At 37.4% G+C, this 9,386-nt stretch overlaps 1 pseudogene; it reads right to left on the bottom strand.

The window, feature by feature from the left end:
* Window positions 1–7,562: 7,562 nt before the first annotated feature.
* Window positions 7,563–8,756, bottom strand: LOC140498289 (small ribosomal subunit protein mS29-like; annotated as a pseudogene).
* Window positions 8,757–9,386: the final 630 nt, after the last annotated feature.

The raw sequence follows: 9,386 nt of genomic DNA, 5'->3' as shown, positions 1-9,386 counted from the left end.
TCCCAGATTAAGGAGAAAATATTACAAGCATACAAAAAGAAAAAAATTTACTGGTGGTGGAAATACAATCAGTATAACACGTAATTTAGCAGCTTCTACACTAAGGAATAGAAGGTCTTAGAATATGATATTCCAGAAGTCAAAGGAACTGAGATTAAAACCAAGAATCACATACCCAGCAAAAGTGAATATAATACTTTAGCAGAAAAAACTGGAATTTCAATGAAGTTGAGGACTTCCACGCATTCTTGTTGAAAAGGCCAGAGCTGAATAGAAAAATCGCCTTTCAAATACAAGAATCAATAGAAGCATGAAAAGATACACAGGAAAGAGAAGCCTGAAGGAACTCATTAAAGTTGAACTCTTTACATTCCTACATGGAAAGATATTATTTGTAACTCTTGAGACCTTTTTCTATATTAGGGGAGTGAGTGACAGCTGCTGAGCCTGCAGATTAAACTTCTGTAAGTCACCTACTTGATCTTCTGGGATCCAGTATGGCAGAGTGATCAGTAAATGCTCTCTCCCCTTCCTCTGATTGACCTTGAAAGAACCATAAAATATTTCCCTAGAAAAATCCTGGATCAGTGGGAACAGCTGAAGGGAAAAGCAGTCTCATAGTATCTGAGGCTAGAAAAATGGTTAAGAGGGATTCCTCTTACTGTGATGGAGGCTAACTGGAAGGAGAGGAGCCCAAAGGGATGGAAACTCACACTAGGACCCAGGCGTGAGCTGAATTTGCCTTTGCTCTGTGTGTATTCATCCTTCTTTGCCAAAGAAGTCCATGCCATCAGAGAAATGATGACATGCCTTGCACTTGACTTTGTTTTGAGTGAGGGGGTGCTGTGTAGGTCACCAACCTCACTCTTCCTCTAGGGCCATCTGAATCCAGCAACCAGATATTCATCAGGATGACTGGAGATGACCCAGGATGAGGCAATTGGGGTTAATTGACTTGCCCAAGGTCACACAGCTAAGTGAGTGTCAAGTGTCTTAGGTGAGATTTGAACTCAGGTTGTCCTGACTCCTGCGCTGGTGCTCTATCCACTGCACCACCTAGCTGCCCCTTGCCTTTGCTCTAGTTCAGCTGAGGAGATCTCCTATGAGCAGACCACCCCTCCCCCACACTTAACAAACTAGCCCCAGGGCTAAGCCAGAAAACACAAAACAAAAGGAAAAACAAAGGCACCTGCCCTTAGCTTTCTCACACTAGCAGCTCAACAAGTTCTCCAACTTCTAACTGAAAGAACCAGAGACCACAACATGCAAAACCTCACCATCATGAGCAAGAAGCAAAGGAGGAGGGAAAAGACCATAGAATCTATCTGTGGGGACAAGGACCAAAACATGATTACCAAAGAGATCAGTACTGAGACTGTACTCCCATCTGAAACTTCAGAAGTGACTATGAACTGATGGCATGCACAGAGAGCACTCCTGGAACAGTTGAAGAAGAAAATAGAAGAAAAAAATGGCCAATGATTTTCAAAATATGAAAAAGGAATAATATTTTATATAATTGAGGGAAGTGCAAAATTCCAGTTAGAAGGGTGTGAATATATATATATTCCTTTTTATTTTTTGAACTACTAAACATCTATACACAAACCCTAAGGGAACAATTGACCTCAGGTTAAGAACTGCTGTAAAAATAATGTTTAAGATCCCTTCTAGCTATAAATTCCATGATTCTAAGTGGAAATACTTGCCATTTCCAAAATACCTTATAAATAACTAAATGCAAAGATATTAAAGTCAAAGGCATATTAAAGGGAATAAAGCCTCTGAGTGGTTTATCAAATTTTTTCCTATTTCATTTCTTGATAGCAAGTCAAAATATTCAATTTACCAATTTTCCTTGTTTACCCCTTGACACTACAGATATAGCTAACGGTATGTTTTGACATTATTTTGAAAAACTTGTCAGGTTATTCACTAACTGCCTTTCCTTCACCTTTTTCAGAAGATTTTGAAGTAGCATGGATAGAGGACAGAGTGCTGGCCATAGAGTTAGGAGGCAAAGACTCGACTGCTGCCTCAGTACTTCCCAATCCTGCAAAGAGAACTGAATCATTTACTATGTCAAAACTTTAGCTCTTCCATCTGACATATGAGTACAATCATTCTTGTGCTACCTGATGTTATGGGGTTATTTTTGGATAAGGCAGTAGTGGTATAAGCTACAATTATCTTCATGATAGTCTCTGTTCATTCTCATCATGGGAAGTTGACAGACTGTAAACTGTTTCTTAGTGCTCTCTTCATCACTTTTCCACCAGTCTGACTCTGGCAAAAAGTAAAAGGGGACCGCATGCAACATAGAGAAAGCAAGAGACAGAGAGACAGAAAAAGAAACACAGAGAGAGATAAACACCAACATAGCAAGACAATCAAAAATCTGCAGGAAAACAAATTTTAATGCCAGATGTGATCAACACAAACACTTGAAATGAATTCTTAAAGGACTCCACATCATTTTAATTTCAACAATGAAGTGATTATTCATGTTTAAATATTATGATAGGTGGCAAGCAAGGTTAAGCTGCTTTTCTACTTTGAATCTGTGAGGGAATATTTGAGATGAAAATAAATATATTCCCTGTTCTCTTACTCTGTAGATGACAACAGAATAAACAGCATGGTAGCACACAATCAACTGCTACCTTAAGGAAAACAAGAGGTTTTCTTTAAATCATCTTAATCACAATCACAGGCATTTAGAAAATGTGCTTCATGATTATGCAAATTAAATACTGAAGAGACTGAAATCATGGGGAAACTTAGGGAGTATTTCAGAGTAATATGTTGCTAAGTTTACAAACCAAGTAGCTAATTTTATATACATTTGAATGTATTTTGTTTTTTATACTCCATTTCAGCATTCCATTAACTAATTTCTTGAGAAGAAAACTAAACACCAGAAACTGAAAGACAATGACTTTAACATCAGTTTGCCTATCATCAGAAACATAATTTTATGTCTTTGAATATTTGAAAAAATACAATAGCCAAAGCATTGCAACCCTGATGGAAATTATGAATGTAAATGCCTTCATTTTTTAAAAAAGCAATATAATTTTTAGTATATTTTCAATAAGCTTTTTCTTCAAAGCAGCATATTAATAAACATCAAGTGATTTGAAATTGCAGGAAGGAAGAAATAGTGTGGAGCAGGAGTCGATTTTCAGTCCTCTATTGTTTTCTGGATACCTTCTTTGCCATTCTTACTCAAGGATATGATAAATTTCTAACCATTCGAAAAATCTTTCCTCCAATACCTACCAGCTATGTGACCTTTGGGGTTACCTTAGAGACACAATTCGAGGACCATCTCCTCTGATAACACAAAAGCTCTAAGGTTATCTTCCATCCACTCCACATTGATTTTGCATATTCTGATTTATACATGTTGTCCTAGCAATTACAATATAAAGAAATTGTTATCTTTTTATTTGTTTATATGAGGCAGGAATCAAATCTGTAGCTTCCCAGTCATATTAAAATTCTTATTGTGAACATCATCAGGAACACCACCACAGTGAATCGGAATTGGAGTCAAGATATGCATTTCAATGTGGTTTTTAGACAGAGATTTATAGGCAGTTGAACCACAGGAGAAATTTGCATACTATACAACCGTAATTATTGATGGGGATTTTTACAGTCCTAGATATTTTGTCTAATCGTTGAAGTCTACTTTCTGTGATTTGTCCCTCCTATGTAGTTCTAGATGGTATAACCACTGTATACGCATCACACACACTACAGCCCTGAACTCAAGTGTTGTCCCAGGGGATGTATGCAGGAAAGCTCTTTCTCTTTCTGTAGTCCCCAATAGGAAGGTAAGATGAGGAATCATGCCCTCTGATCCCTGATCCCTCTTTCAGCCCTTGATGGACTAAATGATCTCTAATCATTCCCATTGCCAGAGTCCAGGATATTTTTCAAGGAATTAGGAATCAAAGTCTCATTAAACAATGGAAGTGAAAAAGATCAAGAAACGAAAAACTTCTGCAGGAATTGTAATAGCATATTCTAGCCCTCTTGTGCCATTTTTGGATAGCTCTAGAGAAGGCAAAATGAGCCCTATCCTGATAATGACTCCAATTCAGACATCATAGCAAGCCTCATGCTATTCTGTTTTTTGAGTATGTTTCTCTTTAATGAATTAGAATTATTTCACTACTTTTTCATTTCATTCATCTCAATTTGTTAACTGTCTGCTTCATTTAATACTGTTTTACCTTTTTCCTGAGGTAAGACTCTCTCTAAAGAGAGCTGGATTTGGATGGAATCTCTAACATCGCCATCTTTAACGGAAATTCTTACTCATGTTTTCTTTCCTTCAGAATAACTCTTCTCTGAAGTCCTATGCGTATGATTAAGGCAATTATTGATATGAGATTTAAAATGGAATATTCAGAATACATGATTTCACTGTCCTAAAACTTTATCCTCTTTATATTAACAATATCTCTCAGAGAGACCCCAGAATTCATTTAAACAACTGATTCACCAAAGGATTAGGTTTAGTGTTTACACATTTCCTTAGTGATATAAAATTTGAGACTGAAGTCTCCAAAGTAACTAGCTAAACATCATAGGTTTCATAACTTTCATCCAATTCAGAAAATGCATACTCACATATGTGTGTGAGAAAGAGAGATTCAGACAGAGAGAGAGAGAGAGAGAGAGAGAGAGACAGACAGACAGACAGAGACAGAGACAAAGAGAGAGACAGAGACAGAGAGAGAGAGAATGTCTGAAGGTTGGTAGCTAAAGCAGAAGCATCTATTCTGGTTTTGTTTGTTTTTTGCCTACTGTACATACATAACTTTTAAATAAAGGAAATAAGCCTCCAGGTAATCACAGAAGACAGATCAGGAAAAATTTGACTTCAGTTACAAGAAAGATTTAGGATAGAATCTAGAATCTTGACATCATATAACAGCATTAATAATTATGTCTGGGATATTTCCACAATATGCTATATTTCCCTAAAATGTCTTGAAGTAAGATCTAGGAGATATTCAATCTAAGTGAGTCTTATCAAATTCATTGAATGATTCTCCTGAGTTATAGTACATCTGGTTACTTGGTAGCCAATTGCAGTAATAAGCAATTGGAAACATCTGACATGGGTTTGTCCATCTTTAATTAAAACTTACAGGACCTGAGTAATTCAGAAAATCCACAGAAATTCAAAATTCCCACAAGGACATTTGGTCAGATGAAGTAAAAAACATAAACATGCTTCTTATCTCAAACTTAATGGGCTCAGATGTGTTTGTAGGGTATTTTCAGCTCCTTATGAGAACTAATAAATGAATTCTAATTTCATATATTATTTAATATTGTACTGCCTCTGATGTCTTCAAATTTTAAAACACCATTCTCTAGTCTATCTATTATTCCTCTAAATGTTTGGCACCATGGGTTGATCTGATGTTAAATCTTCATTTAGACATGATTCTTCATCTTAATGTTGGCAATTCAAACTATTAATTGTCCTACTGTGAGGTAAAGACTTAAAAGAGTCTCATGGCCCAGACAGTGATTTAAGAGGTTTGGTTAGGGAACTAATTATGAACATATGCTTTTGTATCATTATTTATGATATGTTCTTTTGTATCCAAGAATAAAATATTGAGCCAGAATTAATTTAATCCACCAAACTTTTATTAAGCACCTACTATGCACAAGTCTTTGTGTTGAGCAGTAAGATACAAAGTGGAAAAAAACCCTGCAATCTCTTCCCTCACAGAGCATTCTGTTAGAGAATATGACATGTATAAGGATAAGGAGGGAGAGAGAGTCAAGAAATGTGGAGAATAACTATAGCTAACATGCATATGTGCCTGTACTTGTTTTGTCTTTTAATCATCATACCCTGTGAAAGAGGTGCTATTATAGTCCCTATTTTACAAATGAAGAAATTGATGCTGGGAAAGGTTAAGTGACTTCCCAGGGACATCTAGTCTGAGTTCAGATTTTAACTGAATCTTCCTAACTCTGTGTGCAAGTTTCTTAGCCCCTGAGGAACCTAGCTGCCATAGGAGGGGGATTCACTGAAGAAGATACATCTGCATTTTTTCCCCAGTCCTCATTCCTCTCACCCTCTCTCATGTCCATTATTGACTGTACTCTTCTTTCAGGATAATCTCTCATATCTGGACTTCCATGATATTACTCTCTCATAATTCTCCTCCTGCCTATCTAATCCCACCTCCTCAATTTCTTCTGCTGATTTCTCATCCATATAATGCCTGCAATAGTGTTACACAAGGCTCCACCTTAGCAATGGTGTTCTTTTCTAAATATCGTCTCTTTCTTAGCGACTTCGTAGGCTTTGATTATGATCTCTGTGTTAACAACAATCAGACCTACATACTCAGTCTCTGCTATCCACTGAACTTCAAAATAGTGTCAAAAATGGCTCTTGGACATTTCATATAAAATATGAGAACACTTATATTTATATTATATATAATATATATTTATATTTTCATATAAAATACATAGATGTTCAACTTAAAACTCCAAAACAGAACTCATCCTGTTTCCCCCTAAATAGACTCTCTTTCCAGTATTTTCTACTCTTTGTGTTCCAGGCCCACCTACCCTTGTTTTTAATCTTGGTATTATCTTTAACTATTTACCCTCCCTCAGTCCCTAGATCCAAATTTTATTACCAGGTTGTTACGAAAACATGACATTTACACCTCTTCAGCATCTCTCACGTCTGACCATTTCTCTCTACTTACACTGTTTCCACATAAATTCAAGCCCTCATGAGTCCTCACCCCAGATTTTTGCAACAGACTTATTGGTCTCACCACCTCAAGTCTCTCCTCATTCAAAGCTATATCCTTTTGAGTGCTCCTAAAGTGATATATTTTTTTTTTTTAGCCAGTGCTTATCATTTTTCTTTTTTTAAAAAAAATATTAATTGACTTTTAGTTTTCAACATTTCCTTCCTTAAGTTTTAAACTTTCTCCCCCTCCCTCTCCAAGACAGCATGAAATCTGATATAGGTAATATCTACATAGGCATTCTTATTAAATACATTTTATATTAGCCGCATTGCATATTAGAATTATAATGAATGGGAGAAACTATGAGAAAGACAACAAAACAAAAAAGAAAATAGTCTTCTTCACTGTGCATTAGTTCTTTCTCTGGTTGTGGATAGCATTTTCCATCATGAATTCTTTGGAAAAATTAAGTCCTTGCCAATGACATTCTTCTTTTAAGGAAAGCATTTTATCTTTTTTTAAAGAGGGAAGGGATCATAGAGGAAAGAGAAGGATCATAGAATCCTGCTTCTGAGAGCAAGGTCCAGCGTTCACAAGACGAGAGAAGGAATCTTCAGCTGCTGCAATCACTTCAATAGAAGTCTGGCCATCCTTGGGAAGACTTTCCTGAACTCTAGAGGTCTGCTGTGGATGCCAACCCTGGGACCTGTCCAGACAGTGGATCATGGCTGCGACTGGAGGAAGACTATTCTTTCTGGTTCACACCAACATGTACCAAGCACCAGGCCTGATGGAGATGGGCATGATTTAGAGATAAGAGCAAAACCATTCTAGCTGTCAGGGATTTGAGTTACTAAGAAAAGCAGCTCCTTTTTCCATGCTTCTGTGTGAGCTTTCTTGTGCTGAAGCCACCTGTTTTCCAAATAACTGAATACAACTTTCAAACTCTTTTGGGGTATAATTGTAAACTATAATGGGAACAAAAGGGTCTAGATTGTCAAAACTTTCCTTTTCTAGAAAGTCCTGGGACAGATAGGCAGCTCTGGGTTTAATGAGAGCCAGTCTGGCCCAGACTCATCACAATAACCCCTCCATGCCAATCATTGGTCAAAATTTTCTTCATATTAAGAAGAATGAGTGTCAGCTTCTCTGGGGCAGCCGGGTTTTTGCCTTAATTTTTCAATGTGGTCCTCCCCCAGAGAGCATTGACACTATCTACTGCCACTAGAAGGTGGAAGGAACCCGAAGAACTTTGCCTCTTCAGTTCTTTCATCTCAATCCCCACAGCATTACTGGAAGTTTTCACTTGATTTAGGCCCTCTCAACTACTTATCCAAGGGGTCTGCATTCCTCTGTGCTTTCCCATTTGTTCCAGATGTACTTCTGTTGAATTTTAATCTGGTTCAGGAACCGCTCATTTGAGGTTTTGAAATTCTTTAGCCAGGTTGAGGCTTTCAGGGGTGGATCATAACATTCTTTGTTGTAGGTAGACTGCAGAAGATCCTGACAATTTTTCACCCAACAGTGAGCATCTGGAACATGCATTATCAACCAGTCCTGTTTTGCCCTGAAATGAACTGCATGGCAAAGAGTAAGAGTTTTTCCTGTGCCCTTCTCATCATAGAGGACATATTGGATGGCAGGGTTGGCAAAGTTTGTACTTTTCAAGTAGTGCAGGAGCTCTAGGGCTGGCTGTCTTACCATCAGGCAGGCTTCATTGAAGGTCTTCACCTGTATTCCAAATTGAGGGGACAGTCCATGTGGGAAAATGGTTTTCAGTTCCTCCAGGGGAATATTGTAGTGCTGACAGAGGTGCTGCTCCCTATGGTGAGTGGGGTCATTCTCTTGAGTTTGAGACATGGTTCTGGATTTCTCACCTAGAACCTGGGTATCCAGACTGACAGCAATGCTTTGTGATGCCTTGGTACTCACATGCAGAAAGCGTCTTGAGTCCAACTTATGGCTTTTGGAGATAAGCCTTATCACCTCTCTCAGCCTCATTGGCTTTTAGGTGGTCCTCCTCACCATCTGGTTTTCAAGGGTCAGTTATCTAGTTTGTAGATTCAGAACTTTAGGCCATTTTCAGCTGTTTCCCTGGGGTCTTTGGGGTATGAGTGTGTGTGATCACCACGATCCCAGAGGCAGCCAGGCTTGAGCCCTCTAAAGCAATATTTCTTAAGTAAAAATCTGATCACTTTGTCTCGCTCTATAAATTCCTGTGGCTTCCTCTTACCTGTAGGGTCAAATGCAAACCCTTCTGGTTAACTTTTTTAAAAAATTTATTTTATTTTTTCTAGTTTATAGAATAAAACAAGCATTTCTGTAATATAGTATAATTTAAAAAAAGATGATTGCATATGAAACTGCAAATCTATCATGTACAACTTCTTTCTCTGGATATAGATCATGTCTTCCTTCACATGTCCTTTGTAGTTCATTTGGGTTTATATAATAATCAGAATGGTTTATTTACTTCAAATTGTTCTTAAAATAATGTTATTACTGTATACAGTGTTCTCTTGGTTCTGCTCATTTCATTCCTCATTATTTTGTATAAGTTGATCCATGTTTTTCTGAGGTCATCAAGCTCATCATCTCTAATACCACAGTAGTATTTCATCATAATCATGC

The sequence above is a fragment of the Notamacropus eugenii genome, chromosome 4 (genome assembly GCF_028372415.1).
Source record: "Notamacropus eugenii isolate mMacEug1 chromosome 4, mMacEug1.pri_v2, whole genome shotgun sequence".
Taxonomy (NCBI): Eukaryota; Metazoa; Chordata; class Mammalia; order Diprotodontia; family Macropodidae; genus Notamacropus; species Notamacropus eugenii.
This window is presented reverse-complemented; position numbering and strand designations above follow the sequence as displayed.